General features: G+C 43.5%; 1 long non-coding RNA gene across 1 annotated transcript in view; it reads right to left on the bottom strand.

The window, feature by feature from the left end:
• Positions 1-930: 930 nt before the first annotated feature.
• LOC143841219 (uncharacterized) overlaps positions 931-23,805 on the bottom strand; it is a 140,521-nt gene continuing 117,646 nt past the window's right edge. Inside the window, exons 2-4 of the long non-coding RNA XR_013232629.1 lie at positions 17,145-17,223; positions 9,144-9,211; positions 931-1,127 (exon numbers count right to left, since the gene is read on the bottom strand). This is a non-coding gene — a long non-coding RNA (uncharacterized LOC143841219). The remainder of the gene's footprint in view (positions 1,128-9,143; positions 9,212-17,144; positions 17,224-23,805) is intronic.

Genomic DNA, 23,805 nt, shown 5'->3' on the forward strand with positions numbered 1-23,805 from the left:
TTTTATGTAAACCGCCCAGAGCCGTAGGGAAGGGCGGTATAAGAATCAAAATAAATAAATGATGGGAGGACAAGGGGGAATAGCATTTTCCCTTTCTGAATATATTATTATTATTATTATTATTATTATTATTATTATTGATTTGTTTCCCACCACTCCCTACAGGCTCGTGGCGGGTAACAGTAGTCTTAAAATCCCCCATTAAAACCCCCACTAAAAGACTGTAAAAATACCTAACACGGTGGTAAATACCAGTCTCCCCTACCCAAATAAGGGCATTGGGGGATGGAGGGTAATTATGAATACTTCAGATCCCCAGGAAGGGCAATGTTCTTTCTCGCCAATCCCAGCCTCAACCATAGACCTGGTGGAAGAGCTCCGTTTTACAGGCCCTGCGGAATGCTGACAACTCCTGCAGGGCCTGCAGCTCACCCGGGAGCTCATTCCACCAGGTAGGGGCCAGGACAGAGAAAGCCCTGGCCCTGGTTATAAATGGCAACAGTTAATGCTACATGAAACACACAGGTATTTTATAAGTAGAAAACATTAGAAAAATAGTGCTCCTTATATTAATGAACTGATTAATTGAAATAGTCAGTTGACTTGGATCTTGAGCTTTGCTTCTGCTTGCACTGTACCCTTATTTACTAGGGGATAAGCCTGCTTTAAAGTGGGCTGGGGGCCAGTGTTCCCCAGCCAGCTCTGGCTGCACGAGGCTGGAGAGAACAGCATGGTCAACACCTACACCTTGAATTGTGCATGGAAGCCAATTGGGAGCTAGGATAAATGAGCCGAGGCTTGAGTTATGAATATGGTCCCTAGGACCAGTCAACATCCTGGCTGCAGCACTGAGTACCTCCTCAAATCTCCAGACCTGAAGTAGGCAACCCTAAGCATATTTGACACCTTAGATATTCACTAGTCTTCCTGTAATTAGGTAAGCAGAAAAATAATGTATTGCAGGTATACAAAGCAGTTTGTAAAAAATAATACAATACAACCACAGCAAAAGAAGACAGAAAGGAGAAGGGAGAAAGGCTTCAATATGTACTAGGGCTGGCTACTACCCTCAAATCTTGACTCTTCCCCTTTGACTTGCTCTTCTTGGCTTGCCCATGATAAAATACCTGTAGCAGAGGAGAGAAACTCAGTTAGATGTTCTTCAACTACAAGGATATCCCACACTTCTTCCCCTTCCTGTTTCAGCCACAGCCATCAGTAACTGTGCCTGTTCTCTAAAACAAACATAAATGAACTAATTTTATGATAAAATAAAATGCTGAATATGTACAGATTGCTTTCCCTTATGAACAATTGTAGCTTGTTACATGCACTTGGAATTTAGCAGAGCAACTTTTTCAGATGCGGACCTGTGCCATCTGAGGTTTGTACATAAAGGATTGTTTGGCTCTAGGGTTACTAGATCTGGTTTGGGAAATATGTGGAGACTTTGGGGGTGGAGTCAGGATTAGGCAGGATTTGGGGTGTGGAGGGACCTCAATGGAGTATAATGCTACGGAATCCACCTTCCAAAGCAACCATTTTCTACAAGGGAACTGTTGCCTGGAGATGAGTTGTAAAAATGGGGGATCCCCAAGTCCCACCTGGGACTAGCATCCTTATTTGGCTTAATACATGCACTGTGGTAGTTGTAGAGCCACATAAGGTTTGTGTGAGGCCCATATTAGCTGAATAGCTGAGTATGTTACCTAGTAGAGGGGCAGTGAAGCTCTTGTGAAGAACTTTGCATGAAATCATTTTCTTACAGACAGTTTTAGCAGAGGTAATAAAATTACTCTGTAGCCAAGAAATCCCATCGTTGTGACTCATAAATAGTTCACAGCACTCTCGAAACCTTAATGCATTCACATCAAGAAATACGATAAACATGCAGCAAGTGTCCTTGTTTCTGTTCTTAACCGAAGCATCGGAGAAGTGATTGATGAGGAGCAGGCCACCTTGTTCGTACAGACATTAATTAGGTGCACTTAGTTGCCTGAGTCCCACAGTAAGAGGCAGTATGAGACATATAAATTTGCTCACTTAGGAGGTCTGACTGTTTCTGCATGAATTATGACACCTCCTCCCAGCAGATTTTGCTAGAGGTGATAGTGCTAATGGGATCTAGAAAATTAGCATGTAGCACTCAAGATGTGACGTTGCAGGCATCCCTTAGGCAGTCTGAAATCAGGTTTGCATTATGAGTCATATTTATCCTCCCTGAACAACTCTTTCATATGTCATATAGGGCAGTGGTCCCCAACCTTTTTATTACCGGAGACTGGTCAATGCTTGACAATTTTACTGAAACTCGGGGAGGGGGTAGTCATTTGCTGAGGGACATTGCTGCCACCTGAGCCCCTGCTCCACTAGCTTTCCTGCCGGTGCCCCTGACTTCCCATCGCCCGCTGGGGGCGCTACCAGCAGCAGCTGCGCAGTGCCACGCCAAGGAGGAGCCCCAGCCATGGTGGCCGCTGGAGAGCACCAAAAGTGAGCCGGTAGCAGAGTGGCAGGGCAGCCCCCAAGGCAGCAACCGGGGAGGAGGACAAGAAGGAGCCACAGCCTGGTACCTACTGATCTATGGACCAGTTCCGGTCACCGGAACAGGGGTTGGGGACCACTGATATAGGGCATTTCTCAGAGAATGCACTCTTCAAGAGAAAGCCTGCACTATAGACATACCATCCATTTCTACAGAAAACTATTTACAAAAGAGAGGCTAAGGGCCAGACTACACATTAGAATTTGTAATGTGTGGCATCTGGATTCCACTGACCTGAGGACCAAACTAGAAGTGACATTTTGGGGTGAATGGTATCCTGGTTTCCTCATACAGTCATACAGCGGCCACTGAGAATGTGATTTTTAAGATCAGAGGGGAGCTTTTATTCTTGGCAATGTAGTGCAGGGGTAGTCAACCTGTGGTCCTCCAGATGTTCATGGACTATAATTCCCATGAGCCCCTGCCAGCAAACACTGGCAGGCACTCATGGGAATTGTAGTCCATGGACATCTGGAGGACCACAGGTTGACTACCCCTGATGTAGTGTGTGTGTGCGTGGGTGTGCCTCCCCTTCCCCCAATGTTTTGAGATGCTGAATTGGATAGGCAAAAAGTTATTTATATAACTTTGGAGCAAGCCCATGCTGGGAACATTCCATGTGCTGCTTCAAATATAAACAATCCTCCATTTAAAAAAAAAACATTTTTGTGGGGGAGGAAAGAACCTCTCCAATACCCAACCTGCATTTTGAAGTTTAACATACACACACACTCACTATTTTTTTTTTAATGACATTCCCTACAGCTGCTGTGTGACTGCAGGGAGCATAAGTTGAATCAGGGAAATCCAAATACAATTCACCCAGAAGTGTCACTTCTAATTTGGCCCTCAGGTCAGTGAGTGGATTTCCCTGAACCAACCCAGATCCTACATGTTACAAATCATAATGTCTAGTTTGGCCTTGACTTTGACAGTCAGATATCAGGAGTGAAGACACAGAGTTCCAATCAGGATCAGGGCTAGATAACATATTTTGATTTCTCTCTCCATCCCAAATGCACTGTGTTATTTCCATTATAGTGCAATGGAATTTGGTGCTTCACTTGTCACAAGCCAAGGACAGTCTAGTTCCATCATAAACCATGTTAATGGGCTTCATAACAGGATCTTCTGCAAGCAAAGAGGCATTCTACCACTGAGCCATAGCTATTCCCATTGCATTGTTACTTTGCATTGATTTTTATATAACTTCTTCTATAGGTTTTATTTTTATGATGTCATTTTATACTGTTGCTATGCGGCCTTTTAAAGGTTGGTCTTTTAAGATACCTTAGTGGAGTGCATGGTTGTATCTGCTGGTCCTTTTAAATGTTAGCGAAGGCTGATATGCTTTATTGTTTTAATTACGTTGGAATTATGCCTTGGTTGATAAAGTGTGTGTTACAACTATTTTAATTAAATAAATACATTTTCAGTTGCTTTTAAAAATTTAACTCTGTTTAAATATTATAATCAATTTTTAAGATTAACACACAGTGAAACAACATTTCAGCAGAAAACTAGCCATCAAAAACTGAAGCAACCCAAATGTTTAGGAAGACTAAGTATCGCCTTGAAGAAATTTTGTTTCTTCAAGGTATAAGCTGAAGAAATGAGCAGTGACTCATGAAACTACTGGACTCTCGTTCTTTTCTACAGAAAGAAAGAAAGAAAGAAAGAAAGAAAGAAAGAAAGAAAGAAAGAAAGAAAGAAAGAAAGAAAGAAAGAAAGAAAGAAAGAAAGAAAGAAAGAAAGAAAGAAAGAAAGCCTTCTCCAGCTACAATACATACATTGCAGGCAGGAAGGTCTCTCCTATTTTGTTTCTTAGTGTAATATGAAATTTTCTGTGGCCAAAACTGTTGAATCTGTTTGCAGATCAAGATGGGAAGCCATGGGTAGCCATGTTAGACTGTCTATAGCAATAGAAAAGAGCAAGAGTCCAGTAGCACCTCAGAGCCTGGTTTGTGGTTAAGAGCGTTGGCTTCTAATCTGGAGAGTTGAGATGACATTTCTGTCAGAGCTCTCTCAGCTCCAGCTATCTCACAGGATACGAGAGAAGAAGGGAAGGTGATCATAAGTCGCTTTCAGACTCCTGGTAGTGAAAAATGGAGTATATAAACCAACTCCTCCTCCTCCTTAAAGGTAAAGGTAAACGTATCCCCTGTGCAAGCATCGAGTCATGTCTGAACCTTGGGGTGATGCCCTCTAGCATTCTCATGGCAGACTCAATACGGGGTGGTTTGCCAGTGCCTTCCCCAGTCATTACTGTTTACCCCCCAGCAAACTGGGTACTCATTTTACCGACCTCGGAAAGATGGAAGGCTGAGTCAACCTTGAGCCGACTGCTGGGATCGAACTCCTAGCCTCATGGCCAGAGCTTTCAGACTGCATGTCTCCCTTCCTCCTCTTTAAGACTAGCTAAATTTGTGGCAGGTATAAGCTGAAGAAATGAGCAGTGATTCATGAAACTACTGGACTCTTGTTCTATTCTACAGTGTATAAGTCAGATTTTCACTATTACTCTCTGATAAGAATCTTTTTGTTTAACAGTTATCTACATGTTTTCATTATCATTGAACTCTTAACAATTTTTTTAAAATAACCTCAACAAAATATATTCCCTCCCCTTTTATGCAATTCAGTTCTGAATCTTCACACTACCAATGTCTGTTTTGGAAGTAGTGGAGTTGAAGGATTATTTATGATTAATGTTTAATATTTGTAAAGTCCATGGCAATTCTAGAATTGCATGTAGAAAAGAATCAGGATATCTGGCACATGGAAACCACAATTTTAGACAAACACTTCAATGTAATTACCCGTAATTCTAATTATAGGATCTCACACCTGAATCCTTTACAAACCCACTTTTGAAATATATTGCTATCCTCTTCTAAAACATGCCACTTGGTTGAAATTTTTACACCATCATTAGAAGAATCTAAATCTAATTTAATTTGAATGTGGGAATAGATTTTCCTGCCAACTCATTCAATCCTGGAAAAGAAGCCATTCATTATTTTCAACAAGGGCCTGTTTGTATTTCCTGTTGTATCAATTCAGCAGCTACTGGTTTTACAAAGCATTCTCCTGAATCCTCTCTAAAGGCCAAGAAATCTTTCCAGTAACTTCCTAGTCTATGCCCTGTTAACAGAAACAGGGATTTTAGTAGCTGTGAAACAGAACGCAAAGATAGCAGAAAGGACAACAGGATCTGCTGTTCAAGAAGGGGAAAATTCAAATTGTCCAGTTTCAAAATAGCAAAACCCTGTCTTTTCTGGCAATTGTTACCACTTGGCCACAGGTGGTTGAAGAACTGAAGTGGGATCTTGGGAGGACTGGAGCCTGAAATGAATGCCGTATTGGGTAGACTCACAGGTGTGTAAATCCAAAGAGGCTGCAGTTAAGGGCAGAAATCAGAAGAATGGAGGCATCAGAAGTAGAGCAGCTTAAGAAACAAGGGGAGCTGTGCACAGTGTAGTAACAAGGATGTCCTTCCTTGAAGCATAGCTGACCGTGTGTTCAATCCGAAGCCTTTCTCAACTTCTTTACCATTGAGAAATGCCTGAAACATTGTTCAGACTCTGAGAAACCCCAGAATTGCTGTGATTGTGCAGAGTACAGTTGGGAAGCATAGCTGTATACATGCCCACCTGGATACAGCATAGCTGTATACATGCCCACCATCCCTTTCCCAACCCCTCCAGGCCTTTCATTGGCCATGGGGGAGTTGACATGACCATATATGGTCATATCACCCAATAAATGTTTAACAAATTTTAAAACTATGCAATGAATTAATTAGCTCTCATTCAGGAAACCCTTCCAGTGCCATCAAGAAACCCTAGAGTTTCATGAACCCCTGGTTAAGAAAGCCTGCTGCAATAGGGATCATTTCTCTTAGAGAAAATGGCTGCTTTGGAGGGTGAACTCTGTGGTATTGAGGTCTCATGCCTCTCTAAACTCCTCCCTCCCCCAGCTCCACCCCAAAATCTCCAGGTATTTCCCAGCCAGAGTTTGCAGTTGTAAATTCAGTGTCACCACATTCACTAGATATTCCTGCCTGGGAATTAAGTCCTCTTGATTGTCCCATCAATTAAAGAAGTTCTTATGGTAGGTACACCAGAGAGGTCATTTTCAGTGGCAAGCTCACAGTTATGGAACAACCTCCCCAGGGAAGTGTACTTTTTCATCTTTAGGAGGCTCCTGAAGATGGTTTTATTTAGAACTGTATTTGATTTACATACTAGCAGTCCTAAAGTGTGATTTAAATCTGTGGGTTTTATGTATTTTATATGTATTCAGTTGTGTGTGTTTGATTCATATTGTAAACCAGTTTGAGCTCTATAAGGACAACATCACCTAATAAGTATTTTAAATAAATGAATAAGAAACTGTTGGATCGAGGTAATTGATTGTGTCATTGGGCCACGTACTTCCCCCCTTCTAATATTCCACATGTTAATTATAAATTTATGATTACATTTTAGGATAGAATATGATGGGCTGGAATTTTAATGATGTTGTCCGTTCAGACGTGTCCAACCCTCGGCGATCCTATAGGAAAGTTTTCGCCATATATCTCTGTCAATGACCGCTTCATTTAGTTGGTTCATGGTCATCCCTGTATCGGCTTTGATCGTGTTGAGTCAGCAAATCCTTTGGCGACCATGTTTCCTTTTGCCACTGACCATGCTGGGCATTAATGATTTTTCTAGTTTTAATACTGGATTTTATTTTATAAGCCACCTTGGGCAAGTACTTGGACAAGTGGCATAAAAATGTGATAAAGAAATAGATTCTGGAACAGCTTTCACAGATTTTAGCTAGACTGGCTTCTTTAACCATAAATATCTGGGGCACAGTTAACATGTTTGATACGTATAGTATTCCGCATATCACATATATCCTCCTGAGATGGTTTCTAGTATATATCCTTCAAGTTTATTTGCAAAAATTGATTATCTGATTCATAAATTGGGGTAGCGGGGTGGGGGGAGAAGAGTCTCTTAGGCATGCCTAGGATTGCAGTAGCTCTTGGGAGTTAATATGTTTGTTTTGCATAATTTTCAAAATATTCATAATATTGCATATGTAAATTAGGTCATCCAGATTTGAGAGAATTGAATATGGAACCCTAGAAAATTTATAGTTGAGGAGAGATTTGAAATATGAATTTCTGGCTGACAGATAACCAGTATGGTGTCCGATTTTATACAGTTCCATTGAGTTTATCTGGGAGCCTTCACCATGGTAAAACTTTCACTAGATGGTATGTCATACCCACCAGATGATCTGTCAATTATAATTTATCTTTCTGAGGATTACTTAAGAATGCTTTAAACATAAATATCCTGATGGTGCTCAATCCAGAAAATTAATTCTTGTTTTTTATTGCCATAGGAAGCTGACACCACCCACAAATTTAAACATAGTAAATAAAGCCTTTCTTGGTGGATTTATTAACTGCTGTACATGTTTCTTTCTCATTAAAGCATCTGACTTTTTAAAAAGTTTTTTGGGGGGAACACTGCATTAGGTCAGCTGAAATCTGCCACTTAAATGAAGTAGGAAGAACCCCACTGCTCAAAGACCATCAGTTGGTCAAAATGGATATTCAAACAATAATTTGGTCAAATTAATTGCTTTTCAAACATTTCATTCATCTTATTTTCTGCTGTTTTGATAAGGGAGATATTGAAGAAACACAAGGAGTCGTATGTTATGACTCTGAGGAAACAACTCAAGAGGATCTCATGCAATACAGGCAAGCCTCTCCAAGTTCCCACATGTCCATTTCCTTTGGACTGTATTCCTAGGACATCCATTTCCTTATGTTCCAAAGTGAGTAAGCAAAAGGGATAGAGAGAAAGCACAACTCGATAGCAGGAAACTAAAGAAGAGAGCAAATGGAGGGTGTCATTTGCATCCTTTTCCTTTCCCCAGCATTTCATTGAAGGTTCCAGTGCATCTCTTTTTCTAATATCATCTTTGGAATACCTTTTCAGAACCCAGGAGTCCTTGCATCCCAGTTTGAGAGCATTGATATACAGGATTATTATTAGAAACTAGTATCAAAGCCCATTTTAAAAATGGACATTGCAAGGGGCGGCAGGCAGGAGGGCGTGAGAGGGTGGCTGCAGCTCCCTTTGGCCCGCAAAGCAGGCTAAAGGGAGTAGAAAGCCACCCCCCCGGTGGTGGTACTGCCATGGGAGGCTCCCTTTGGCCCGGCAAGCACTCTTGCTGCAGCAAGAGTGCTTCCCGGGCTAAAGGGAGTGGAAAGCCCCCCACCAGCGGCGACAGGGCTTTGTGGCCCACAGGGAGGCTACAACCCCCCAGTAGGAGTGTACCTGTGGGCCACAAAGCCCTATCGCTGCCTCTCTTCTTGTGGGCAACAATGGAGGTTGAAGCCACAGGGCTTCTAGCAGGCAAGGAGGGAGGGTGGGAGCTGGAGGGGGAGGGCCAATCAGAGTGGACCTGGATGGACAGGGCCCTGGACAGTCTCCTCCATGGAGGCTGTTTCCCAAATATTTAAGGGAGCAAAATAGTGTTAAGAATCAGTAGAGTTTGTGAGAGTGAATGAAAAAATAACTTGACTCACAGTTTTCAGTTAAAGATATTGAGCTTCTAGATTGCCCACCAAACTTGCAGCACTGTCATTGGCAAAATCTAGGGACAAAGGAGAGTTCAGCAGGTTTTCAGCTACAGTGTTATACTAGCAAGTCTGCTGAAGTAGCAATTCCCAGTTTGCACCAGTCTGACCAGGAGGAATCTCCCCTGTGCATTTCTACCCTAAATAACATCATCCTGTTGTAGTCAATGTATTAGCCCAATAAAAATAGTTTAAAAGTGATTGATTGGGGTTTGATTATAATCAATATTTAATGGCTGTTTCATTAACTTGGCAAAAAAAATGGCTGAGAGGTAGTCAATACTTATCTATCAAGTATGAGCCATTTTAAAGATGCTTTAAAACCCCAGAAATATTGTTTCTAAATTAAGCTTCAGGTGATTTTTTGCATGATACCAAAGTGAGCTGCTTGTAACAATGTCCAGAAAAGGAAATGGAGAATCCAGTGTTCAGTGTGTAAAAATCTCTTCTATCATGTTTAAACATGGAATAAAGAAACTCCTCACTGATTACCTTCATTTTGCAGATACAGATGACAACAGGAAGCCAATTAATCTGGGTTCTGTTATCTGCCTTGCACCTCTTTTATAACTTGTGCTTTATATCTTTGCACCTTATGGCAATATCAGTAGGGATGAAGAGAAATACCAGATGTCAAACATGCAGACACCTTGGTAAACCAAACTCGAGGTCTTCCTGGGCCCAGATGCAATATGGCTACAATCCTGCATATATTTACTTAAAACTCTCACTCAGGAATTCAGAGGGACTTCCAAATAACCATGCACAAGGTTGAGGTGTGTGTTTACAATGGCTAGCTAGATGTGTCTGAAGAGTTTACAAACAGAACATAGTGAGATAACCTTCTACTTATGTCCAGCCACTGTAGACAGAGATGAACTATTTTCTCTTAATGTTGATATTTTCTTCTTAGCTCTTATGGCTAATAGCCAGTGTCATATATCTTATGTGACTCATCTGGTCCAAAAACTCTTTTTCTAACTTGAGGAAGAGAGCTTTGATTCTCAAAAGCGTATATCCTGAAAATCTTGTTAGTCTGTAAGGTCCTACTGGACTTGAACACAGTTCCTCTAATTTGAGTGGCATTTCTGTTACCAGTAGATCAATTTAGGTTGGAAGAAGACTGCATAAGCTGATGGAAGCCTTCAAACATTGCTCAGTGGAGTGGTAGGATTCGTGCCACCTGTCTTCCATTAATTTGCCTAGTATAATTCAGAGACATGTATAACCAAAGACTTTTTCAGAACAAAAAAATGTAATGATTATTTCTCTCACAGAAGTCCCTCAATGATGGTATTTCAAAGTCCAATTTGCCTAAGTGACCTATGAAAGTGAATCCCAGGCATGCTAATATTTCATGCAACATGGATTTAATGGAACCTGTATATCAGCATTTTGTTGTATTGTCTTTGGCTCATCAGGGTGTAAATGGGCTTCAAGGTAATTTTTAATCTATATGGAAATTAGGTGTTATTACAGTAGCCATAATACAAATCAGTCAAAACAGGAAAAGGAAAGAAGGATCATTTGCTGAAAAGCAATATTTATTGAAAAAGGGACAAGTTGGATTTTAATAATTAGTCACCTGCAGATGGAGATGGATTTGATTTATTTTAGGAACACTTTTGATGAATTTGTTAACATTCACATGGCTGTTGTTCACTGCATACTGGTAGGTTTGCTATCTCAGCAGCTTGTTCAATGGGCAGAGACAGGAAGACAGGAAAGGCAGAATTATTTATTTTTATTTATTTAATTTGTTTCCCACCACTCTCAGCACGCCGGCTCATAAAACCCCACATCAATAAAATCCCATTAAAACGCCATTAACATTACAAAAGACAGCATGATGGTAAAAACCAATCTTTCCCATAATGGTATGCCTGCCACCGGGGTGGCAGAGGGCTATGTCAGCCGTTCACCACCCATGATGTTCCAAACACTTGGCATGTCTCCCTTTGGGGGGGGGCATATCTTCCTGCACTGGCCTCAGCCATAGACCTGGTGGAAGAGCTCCATCTTACAGGCCCTGCAAAACGTTGATAGCTCCCGCAGGGCTCGGAACTCTTCTGGGAGCTCATTCACCATGTATAAGACAGAACCAAGAAGGCACTGGCCCTGGTCAAGGCTAGGTGAGCTTCTCTAGTACCAGGAATGACCAACAAATTGGTACCCACAGAGTGCCAAGCTCTGCGAGGATCATTGGGCAACAGGCAATCCCTCAGATACATGGGTCTCAGACTATGAAGGGCCTTAGAGGTTAAAACCAGAACTTTGAACTGGATCCAGGCTGCAACTGGCAACTGCCGCAGCACAGATTGGATATGGGTCCTTTAAAGTGTTCCTGTGAGGACCCTAGTGGCTGCATTTTGCACCAGCTGTAATTTCCAGGCCAGGGACAAGGACATAGAGTGAGTTACAGAAGTCTATTTTGGAGGTGAGCATTGCATGGAGCACCATAGCTAGGTGCTCAGAGGACAGATAGGGCGCTAGTAGCCTTGCCTGGGGTAGATAGAAAAATCTCTGGCGGGCTACTTTCCTGACCTGTGCCTCCATGATCAGTGAGGCATCAAAGGTCACTCCCAAGTTCCTGGCCTGGGTCCTGGTGGTCAGTTGCATCCTGGCCAGTACAGATAAGCGAGCTTCCTGTTCTGCCCCCCTCCTGTTCAGCCATAGGACCTCTCTCTTGAAGGCATTGAGTTTCAGGTGACTCTGCTCAAGCCATCCAGCCACAGCTTCCAAACATCTGATGAATGGTTCTGGTTAGAATCTGGGTGTCTGTCCATGAGGAGATAGAGCTGGGTGTCATTGGCATATTGATGACAACCCAGCCCAAAGCTCTGGGCCAGAGGGCACATTAATATGTTTAAAAGGGTGGGGGAGAGCACCGCCTCCTATGGGACTCCACAAGGGAGACTACAGGAGCATGACAACTCATTCCCCACTGCCACCCTCTGGGTTGGGTTCTGATGAAAGGAGCATAATCAGCCAAGGGCTGTGCCTGGTATCCCTATCTTGGTGAGGCAATGGACCAATAGCTCGTGGTTCGACCACATCGAAGGTGGCTGACATATCCAACATAACGAGTATGGCTGACCAGCCCCAAATTAGGGAAGCCACCACCACTCTTCATTGTTTGTTTCTGGATGATGCCTAGCAAGCTCCATGAAATCAATTTTTTTAAATATCCCAGCCACTCAGAAATTGTGTGGGATGTGAACTCACAAGGCTAATGTGTCACCTATCAATATTCTAGGGTTAAATCTGCATGGAGCTTTTCCCCTTGCTTTTGATTCTGCTGAATTCAGATTGATTTGGACCCAAGTCTTTGTGCTCCCCCCCCCCCCGACTTGAAACAGAAACCCATCTGCATGAGGCTGCAAGCAGGCGGGTGGGCGGGGGGGGGGAGCCAAGATGAGCAGAGACAAGGACCCTTGATTTCATCCTCCAGAATTAACAGAACTGACTCCCATGCTGAGCTCTCAGCCTCTCCTATCTCACAGGGGCTGAATCTGCGGGGGGTTGTGGGGAGGAGTCGAGACAAGCGGAGATGAATCAGTAGCACTCTCTCACAGAATGAGGCAAATCTCTGCTGCAAGTGTGGATTCTGGAGCACAGTCACCTTAAACCTTAAAAAAAAATCTTGCAACCAGGAACAAGGAATTCTTTGAACTGGCGCCCAGCCAATCAGGGACAGATTGCCTTGTTACAGCATTGGAACCACAAGGCAGCAACAAGTTATTTCGGGAAAGCAGACAGCTGCACACTTATTCATGCTGATCTTTCAAATGTCGAGGGCTATATCCACTCCAGGATATCGTGGGGGAAAGGCAAGGTCACTCTGGATCAGTCATGCTTGTTGCAGATAAAAAATTTAAATCGCCCAAAATCAAAATGGAAATTGAATTCAGGGTAGACGGCAGGGATTTAATTGATCTGGAATTGGAATAAAAGCTCCGTGCAGATTCAGCCCAGGACAAGGATAGAGGAAAGTAATTCACCTGCCTGTGAAGTGCCTTTTAGAAACCCACCAAAGCCAATTAACGGCTTCTGCTATTCAGGCCTTTAATATTTGTGTCTCACCGGAACTGAAAGAATGCTTTTCTTATTCACTTCACAGGGATATTATCTATAGTCATATTAAATACTATGCAGAAACAACATTTCACTTTCATTTGAAGCAGGATACACATACGTACCTGACTAGCAGAGGGGCCCTAGTGGAAATGAATGTTGTGGGAGGATTTGAGAGCAAGAGGGTGAGTGGCAGTAGGGTGCAGGTGGAGGTAAAGCAGCACTGAGCCCCACCAGAAGCCCTGGGCTCTAGCACCCACCCATTGTGAGGTATGTTGATACTGGCCCTGACCTTGAAAAAGTGACAGTTACTGCTTGTAACATTATACAACAGCTAGATTGGGCCCAATGTATATTTGTGAAGTGGGTGAGCAGAGAAGACAGATCAAATGGGAATCCCTGGTAGTTTCCCTCCTTGACAAGTTGCCAGAGTGAGGGAAAGCAGCTCTATCTGAGAACTTCATATCAGATATGCTTGGATGACCCCTCAGGTGTCATTGGGCCCATAGGGTTTGGGTCTGTCATGAGACTGTCCTAGTTTGATCAACAGGTGGAGTACAGGTGGCAAGGACCTGTTTCTTATCTGCCAGGTTCTTGGTTTGAGCCCTACAATAATTACATGGAATTGGATTGGTGGCCCTTAGCATTGGGTTCTTCAGAAGCCCTTGAATAACACAGTATATAATCAGTCATGAAATCCTGTGTGGGAATTGTAACCCAGGTGTACTTTGGAAGGTCAAATCTCACGTGGAGCATTAATTTTTGAACAACTTTTGACATACAGCCTGATGTTATAAATTTCAGCGAAACAGATTTAAGCAAGGTATTTTAATTGATGCTGTTCCTTCATCATCACAGAAACCTATTTTGTAAACTAATTCAATGTGGGGGTTTTCTTTAAAGACTTTATCACAGCAGAATGACCTCAATTCATCTGGCACCTTCAATAACTTTTTAAAATGTATTATCTTCCAAATTTGCTGTCTGATGGTGATTTGACTAATCTATAAGTCATTCTGGAGGTTTGCTGTCAGGTTTAAGATGTACATCTGCAGACGGCTGCAAAAATCAAAAGGACCGGATGTAAAAGTTATATATTAATGTAGTCTATGGAGGGGGTGGGAGAGGAGGAAAGAAGCCATCACTCAACCATACTTAAAAAAAAAAATTAACCAGTCTTACTTAAAGGAATGCCACAAGGCAAAATGGTTTGTTTTAGGGGCTCCCAAACAAGCCAGCCACCCAGCTAGCCAAGCCCTGCACACTCTCTGGGAGTCAGACTCAAAGAATCTCTTCTACCAGAGTAGTACAGGTCAGCAAGCCAGCAGCCAGCAAGAGAAGCTGATAAGAAGACCCCTAGCCTTATGTACTCTCTTGGCCATGCACAGAAGATTTTCAAAAAGGTACAACCTTCTATGATTGGCCAAGAAATGTTGCCCGCCAAACCTGCCTTCCTATAGGCTAACTTCCCCCCAGCCTCCTCCCCTCTCACTTACTTGCTAACTTTGTAGCAAGTAAGCTTTGCAAATTGCAAGACCTCATAATTGCAATGCATTTGCAGATGTAAAATGCATTGCAATGATTGGCTGGGCTCCTCCAGGGAGCTCAGCCATTGGTCTGCCTCCCTCCCTCCTCCCCTTTGCCCTGGAGAAGCCCAGGCCAAGGCAGGAAAGACAGAGTGGGAACGCTAAGCAGTTCCTCCTGTCTGTTTCCCTTTAAAATTTAAATGGCTGCCATCTGAAGCCCCAAAGCACGCTTCAGCTGGCTGCTACAGCTCTGTCTCCCTATGGGATTTTCCACTTCTGATCGCATTCAGTTGATCTGTCTCCAAAGTGGCCCTGCTTTGGAGACTGTTCGACCAGAGTGGTCCAAAGCACACATGCCTATTTGGAATATTTTCATGTAGTACTGTTCACTACCTTGGGTCCCCTAAATTGAGTGGAGAGAAGGTGTGGAAATGTTTTAAATGAGGTGACAGAATGGACTATATCAGGCTGATTGATTTTCTCATAAAACCTCCCTGCAAGTACAACAATAGCACAGCAGTAGAAAGATCCTACCTCCTCTCTTTGGTTAATGTGCTCATTTTGCATAAAGCAAACAAACAAAGAAGTCAATTGAGTTTTTGACATGAAGAGGAATATTCCTCCAGTGGCAGTTTACAGTCCTTTCTACCACCTCAGCCTTCGATTAGAATTGCTTCCTGGCCAAAATGTTTTCAGCTAGGCCAATGATCTTTTCCAGCTGCCACTGAAGGTTTGCCTAGCTGGTTTTCCTGTACTGTTTTTCCTCTCTTAGTCCTAATTCTCCTAATACCTTCCTCAGTCCTAATACCTTCCTCAGGCAACCAATGTGGTGCCTGAATTCTTGAAATAGTAAAGATTCATGTAAGGGTTTGGGAAATCCTACTGAACATATGGTCACACATCACATGTGCTCACCCAGGTCAGATTGTCACACAGTTTGGTTCAAGTCTTGGGAAGAGGAAGAATAGAGAGTTTGAAAAGCCTGGGGGTTGGAGGAAGGGGAGGAGAGCCCCTTTTCTTTATTAGACTCACCTCTTGCAATCTATTTTATGCAATTCCTTCCTTTTTCCCTTGTTAGTTTTTTCCCCCCTCTTCTATCTTTCTATTCTCTCTTCTCCATTCCTGGATGCGGTGACAGGCTGCCTGCTTTCCCTGCCATCAAGTCCTTCAAGCATGGAGTGGCAAAGCTGGCAGCCAGGATGGAAGAAGCAACCTCTCATCAGAAGCAGCCAGCAGAAGATCAAGGAGTGTGTGAGTGAGTGTGACTGAGCACGTGTGTATGAATGCCTTCATGGGTTCCGAGGTATCTGTACTATCGATTCATCCTTTCTGGGGTTTGGCTCACTTTCTTTTATGACCTGTTGCTTTCCATGGCTTTGAATCAATGAATGAACAAGCATTTATCTATCACCCCACAGCATGACGAACTCTGCCTTTTGACCCCTGTGTCCCTACCTTGGATAGGTGAGCCTGAGACAGGCACGACCCATGAGTAGGCTTTGCCCCTTGGAAGATGCCTTCCAATGTGTCATCTTATCCTCCTCAGCAAGACTGAATCAGAATCAGGCTGTTAGCAAACTAGCTCCGTACTGTGCCCTAATGGGGAGTGGAGTTCCATGCTGGGTTTCATGTCCAGCACCTGTTCCTCTAAGTCCTTTTGGGATTGCACTTGGGACCTTCTGCCTGTGCTCTACCACAGGGGTAGTCAATCTGTGCTCCTCCAGATGTTCATGGACTACAATTCCCATGAGCCCCTGCCAGCAAATGCTGGCAGGGGCTCATGGGAATTGTAGTCCATGGACATCTGGAGGACCACAGGTTGACCATCCCTGCTCTACCACACAACTATTGTGAAAACAACAATGCAATCTCTGCATGGTTTTCCAGGTAGTGAAGAGTTAGGCAATGCAACTGGCAGAAAGGCTTGGCTGCTCTTCAGTAACTGGAGCTAAGAAGCTGCTTTGACAGTAGTGGCATAAGCAACCGTTTCCCTTTCAGCAGCTAAACTGACTTGAAGTGAGTATGCAGTTAATGGGCACATACATGATGACAAGTTAGTTATAAAGAAAAAATATTAGAGTCAATTTAGGTAATCAAACAGTTTATGGAGTTGGTGACTGAACTATGCTCATCCAAGGTTGCCAGACATGGTTCTGAAATCTGTCTAAAGTCAAAATATAATTCTGTTTTCACCTGTTTGATTTCTTCACTCCCGCACAAGTGGTGGGGATGTGGTAGCAGCAAAAGATTGGAAAGGGACACCATGAACTATGGTTCATAAATTGTACATAACCGCCACATACAGAAGGGGGGAAATGAATTACAGTTGTAGTGCTGCAGGTTAACTTACTCTGTTACCATCCTTCGGGTATCAGATTCCTCCATCTTGCCCTTCAGGTGAGGAAATTGCTTCTTCAGCAAATTAAATTCTGCAAAGCAAAGCAGACTCTTACTTTGACTTAGTTGTGAAAAGGCCTTTAAAGAAACCAGAATTCAGAATCCCAAAGTACATGGAAATCCCATCTTTCTAAAATGTTCACTGCAGCTTTTGTGGGAAAACAAGATTCTTCTTAAAAAATCACTGAACAATTCTGCTCCCTGTGGGATTATATTTACTCATGTAGCCTGTTGCAAAACTGAACAAAGAATGGGATTCCATCTACACATTGCTAAGCTTATATTGGTGAAAGCCAGTGCTTTCTATAAACAACATGGAAGGTCATCAGACACCACTGCTTTAACAGTCAATGCTTCAATCTTTTGACCATGGAGATACCACTGAAATGTTTTTTTCCAGAGGCTAGGTACCAGGAGGTGATGTCAGATGGCTACACTTCTAGTTACCCCCAAAAAACAGAGAGGGGCCGTAAGTAGCACTGAGTTAATTAGCCAGAACTCCTCCCCTTCCCACCCCTCCAGACACATCATTGGCCACTTTGGGAGTAGGGAGGTCAATCTGCCCAAATAAGGGTAGACTTAAAAAAAAAACTTTTATTTCCTCTTCGCTCAGGACCGGAAACAGCAGGCACAGGGTGGGAGGGCTCTTCTCAGCTGCCATTTGAAAACCCCACACCACGGTACCATTGAAGGGGGCCATTGTGGTACTGCATTACCATGGTTGGGAAACCCTGGGTTAGAGTGAGGGCAAATTAATCTTTTAAGTCCAGAATAGGTCCCATGGTCGCACTGTCATTTCCTTCAAAATACATGTTCCTTCCTAAGCTTAGGTGGTATTTATGCATTAAGAGTGTTTATTTATCTCAGCAAGGATGTTTGGTTTCTTTGATATGCTTTTGTGTGGGACCTGAGAAAAAGGTCATGGGAGTGCACAGGAGCTGAAGCCAGCAGTGCAGGAGACGTTCTGGGCAGCAGCGGCAACTGCTGTCAACCAGCCTCTGTGCTTTCCCTTGCTTGCAGAAGGACACAGCACCTTGTGAGGCTCAGCAACTGCAGGGAGGAACACCTGCACATGCCAAGTGCCCCAATCCCCCAGCAGGGAAGGAGCACTTTTTCCAGGATTTTGCATTGGACTGGCTGCAGGGGAGGAGGGGGAGGGAGTCATCTTGCCCAGCCCAGCCCAACCTGGCCCCTGCACTGTCTCTCTTGCTCTCACTTGTTTGCTCTGCCCCGAGGGCAACTTGGTCTGGGAGTGGTGGACTATACATTCAACAGATGAACAACAAGAACAACAACAAGATAGCGAAGCGTTTCTAACTTCCAAGCCTCCCTGCTCTAGATGAACTCAGTGTTTCTTCCTGAGGGCACCTCTCTTCTTTAAGACTAAACAGCACTCAGGCATTTCCTTGATGCCAACTGACTCAAAATATCTACAGGTTCCCCAACCGACTGAGAGGTTGAACACACCGAGGGCTTGTCAAAGTTGCTTGTTGAAATGTTGTTTCAGCTGATATGTTATTGTTATTTGTTATATTGATATGTTATATTGTTATTGTTCTCTGTAAATGTTCTATGTGTTTTATGTAAACCGCCCAGAGCCATAGTGATGGGCGGTATAAAAATCTAAATAAATAAATAAAATAAATAAATAAAATACACACACACAGTGTTAAAATAAATAAAATACACACAGTGTTAAAAAGCATCTCTGTCACTCTCACCCCCCAGCAATGAGTTCAGTGGAAAAACAATAGTATCAATCTTGTTCACAGATGGGAGGAAACCACTAACGTCCTGCTAAAATGGCCACCAGACAGTAAGTAAAGCATGAAGAATCCCTACTTCCTATTTTTTAAAAAACACTTCCAGTGTGAAACTGACCATTGTGGGTTTTTCCTAATCAGAGTTGGAAGGAGCCTCCGGGATCATCTTGTCCAACCCCTTGCACAATGCAGGAGCTCACAACAACCTGCCTACCCACAGTGACCCCATTTTCATGCCCAAATGATCCCCTTCCCACCAAAAATATCTAGAATCCAGCCTGGCCTGGAGGAAATTCACCTACCATCCTACAGTGGTGAGCCGCAATTCTCTGGGTATGCAAGGAAGAGACCTACTCACAAACTGCCTAAGTTCATAAAATCACCCTATCTGTCAGCAGAATTTCAGTGCAGAAATGGACAAAAACCTTGACCCTTTAAAAATGCAAATCTGAACGATAGCCCTAGTGTGGAAACGGTCCAGCAGGAACTTCCCTGAGACACATGCCAGCTCTCTTCCTCCCTTCGAATCACTTTTCTTTGGCTGAATCATTCTCTTAGAAACAGTAGGAACAAACAGTGGAAGAATTTGTGGATACAATGTAAATATCAGCAACTAAACCAAGCGTTTTGCTACTCCCCAAACCCTGCCCTTCCCAGCCTCCAGGCCTTGAATTTCCAGGAATTTCCTAACCCAGAGTTGGTAGCCCTATGTTCAATAGGAGTTTTGTCTCTCCCAAACTTAGGCATGCTATTTTCTTTTCATGAGCAGGGCACACTGGCAGAAGCGGTTATAACCTTCTCCTTAACCCAGGCTGTGGTGTATTGGCTCTATCACAGAGCTTATAGGCAGCTCAGCAACCAGTGTGATTTCACAAAGGCATTCGGCAGTGGCTTCCTGGGCTGATTTCAGGAGGAGGAAACAGAGTGAAGGCTGCAGGTGCTGCAAGGAGAAAAGGGTACATATGAGTCTCGTAGATGCAACACTCCCATCGAACATCTGCTTCAAAGTCCTCATGTTGCCACTCAACAAACACAAGAGACCCTAGCCCAGGCTACGTTCGCTGCTTCTGGCCCTTCAGAATCAGAAAGGAGGCTTGTGAGAGCTGATCAATACTGTGTGCCAGTGAGATACAAAAAGCTTCAATTGCGTTTATTTTCAGGAGATTGAAAGAGTCTTGTTTCAAAGCCTGCTAGGCAATAAAAGCAATGAGAATCAAGAGCTAATAAGAGGTACCTAAGTGGTGTTTCGGCTACATCTGCTTGTGCTGCAAATTTGGACTTGAAAGACCCAAGCAGTAAGTTGGGAGTTTAGTTAATAAAAAACTGTTGTGAGCACTATTACCAAGGAAGAAACTCCTCTGGATACGTCCATGCTGCTGGAATATTGAGTGTTTGGAATAATGCTTCATGTATGAACTTTATTCCTGAAGAGAACCTGAACAGTGTGACAAGATCTATAATACACACACACACACTGGAGGATTAAAAAATGCCGAGTCTTTTGTACAAGGTGAGAAAACAGCTTTCACTGTCTCACCTTTGTTCAACAGACCTGGTTTTTCCAGAAGCTTCCATGAAACTCATCATTGCATGGGAATCTGCAACACTGGGGCTAGCAGCTGCTGCTGGCGATTGCTTACCAGGGTTCTGTACTTAGCCTCGCAGTCCCAGCCTCGTTGCCAGTGTTAGGTTCTTGGGTTTGTAGAAGGAATGTCAGGCTACTGGCCAAACAAACATCTCTTTATTGGTGATCTCAGCAGTGGATAGGTGTTGTAGTAAGTGACAAGAAGACCCCCCCCAAAAAAAAAAAGCCCCAGCATTTTACATATGGCAGACAAAGGAATCTCTCATGGCCCTGTGCAATTGGCTAGATCAAACTTGATTGATGTTGTAACAGAGAATGTCTGGTGTACAAAGAAATAGAGAAGAAGACCCTGCAGGGGCAACGAGAAGACTGTCAGATAGCATAGTGAGGGTAGGACCTTTTCTCCGATTAAGTGCCATCCTTTGTCTCCAGATTGCCCTCAGAACCAGGCTCGTCTTTTTGCCACCCAAGGCCCAGAGCTTACAGAAGACTCCTCTTCGACCCCTGAGTTAAAACACCCCCATCCTGAAGGAAGGACCCACCTCACTTAACTCCAGCTGCCACCAATGACACAGGTCAATGAAATGGTTGTTCTGCGTTGCACTATTGCAGTGATCTATACCCAATGAGCTTTTTTCAATCTTCCATTCCTGGCTTAACCTATGCAAGTTTTCTTTTAGTGAATATGTGAGGGCTTAGTGGAAGACAATTAGTAGGGTGGGGGAAAAGCGAAACCTGGTGATTTGGAGCTCAGAGCTTTCAGTTCATAGGATCATGCTGCATCTCAATGCATCCAATTAAATCTGAAAATTAATGGGGCGAACGAGATAAGAACGAAGTGCAAGACTGGACCCCCCCCCCCACTAGCCGGCCATCACCGTGGCGGGATGGGTCGGCACTCAGGGCTCCCCCTGTGACTGATTTTAAGCTTTTAGTTAGCGCCATGGAATTTTTTTGTCACCACCCTATGGTTTTTAATAGGTGTTTTAATGGGTTAATATTGTAGTTTATTGGGCTCTTTAGTGTGACCCACCGTGAGCCAGTTTACTGAGAGCAACCCGATATAAATTGCAACATAAATAAAAAATATAAATAAAAACAATGTTGCCATGTTGAAAAACTGTTGCATGCTTTGAGTTCAGATCAATAAAACACATTTCCATTGCTGTGTGGTCCTCTCTCACTCCCTGATACAATAATCCAGACTCAAGCACACAGGGAAACAAATGGCTCACTAGTAAGATCAGACGGCGCATGCTTTCAATAAAGTTCAGGGTAGTGACAATATGATGTATTACATCATTAGGTATACACCCTAAAAGCAAGGTGTAATCTCCTTCACCATAGGAATACTGTCAAGAAACAAAGAGTATTGATGATATTTCAGGGAACCACCAGGTACTAGAACTATATTATAAAAGAAGAGAAAGCTGATAGAATAACATAACAATGGTCTCCCAGTTCCAGTGCAGTGCTCCCTGACTTTCTTCCTTTCCCTTTCACACATACTGGCGTTAAGTTAGAAACACACATAACAATGGGCAATATCCAGGACCGTTCCGCATTCGTCCAAAATAGCACAATGGTTACTAATTGAAATCGCTACAGTTTTGCCATTATGCACAATGTTGTTGACAATCTGCAACACTCCTGAAACCGATCTGCAAAAAGTGCTTCGTTGTAGCACTTTCAGGGAAATCCCAAAAAGTGGATTCACCCTCCGGAAAGCGCTACACTCTTGCAACCAATCTGCAACACTAGCGAAAAAGACCTGTGCGTTAACATTGTTGCGGTTTCTGCAAAGTCCCTCCCCCTGGCTCTCTCCTCTGATCTTCCGGCGAAGCAATCGCCATTTTTTTCTTTCCGAGCGAGCGGAGATCAACGCATCAGCGAGCCTTTGTTTACCCAGCGAGGCTTCCCTGGCTGCAGCCCCTCTGTTTAAAGTCACCAAGCACAAGCATCGCAGAGGCCCGTTTGCTGGTTTATTTTCCCTTTATTTTTCACACTGTTTTCAGCCGAAAATCACGCCCATGAGGGGGGGGGGATTTTTTTTTCACTCAGGGGGAGCGTGGCAATGATGAAACAGCAGCTCAAATACCACCTGCTAGCTGGATGGGTCTCTCCGTTGCAACGAATCAATGCATATTTGTTGCAACGGGTGTTTTTTTTTTTTTTTTACCTTCCTTAAAGGGAAAGGGGCTGTTTGGGAGCATGATAACGGCCGCCCATTGGCTGCTTGATGGCCAGGGGCGGGACACAGCTTAGCAATAGAGCTTACTGGCTAGCAATTTTTGCAGAGACCGGAACCCTGTGGGAAACGATAGAAACGCAACTGGATTCCACTACAAAGGCAGGTATGCGTTACGCCGAATTCCACTATTTAAAATGGCGATTTTTCGTTCAGCAAACAATTTGCTACATGGATCCCGGTGCGGAATGGCCCCCAGGCTGGACTGGTTTAGGTGCAGCTGCCCCTGAACACACATATGTACACTACTGGTAATGGATGAGCCAGAAAAGGGTCATTGGCAAGCCCTTTGTAGGCCACGAGCCATTGTAACTACATAGCCTTGTCAACTGTTAACTTTGTTCTTGTCCTTAGGATGTCTTAAGCCTGGTGCTTGTGGAAAGGAAGGCAGGAAGAAGCAAGCTAAGTGACTTGGGGATCTGGATTGCCCCATTAGTTAAAAGAAGGAGGACAGAGGTGGTGCATGCATGGGATTAGCCATTGACATCAATGAACTTAATAAGTATAATGCTTCAAGATTAAAAACTCCAGGTTTCAATAAAAGCATGTAACTCTGCTTAGGATAGCAGTGTTCAATGGCAGGGGGTTTAAAGAGACCACAGAAGATAGCACAAAAAACGGCTGTGTGGCAGGGTAGCGCTCCCTCCCATGCCATTGTTGTTTGCAGTGTTTTGAGGTCCCTTTAAACATTAAAGGTACGGCACAAGAAAGCCTAAAATGGTTGAGCTCAGTGGTTTTTCAGGCTTTCTCCAATTCCCATTTAATGAAACTGCAGACCCTTTAACTAGGGTTTGCAGGCCCATGACCTGCACCAATTGGTTCGATTCATGGTTCAGCAACAAAACACAAACCACATTTTTCTGGTGTCTGCCCATTCCTATTAAGTAGAGAGACCACCAAGGATGTCCAGGGTCTCTACACAGAGACAGACAATGGCAAACCACCCCTGAATGTCTTATGCCTTGAAAACCCTGCAAGATTGCCGTAAGTCACTGCAATTGTACAGAGTTGCAAAAAC

This window comes from Paroedura picta, chromosome 7 (assembly GCF_049243985.1).
Source record: "Paroedura picta isolate Pp20150507F chromosome 7, Ppicta_v3.0, whole genome shotgun sequence".
Taxonomy (NCBI): domain Eukaryota; kingdom Metazoa; phylum Chordata; class Lepidosauria; order Squamata; family Gekkonidae; genus Paroedura; species Paroedura picta.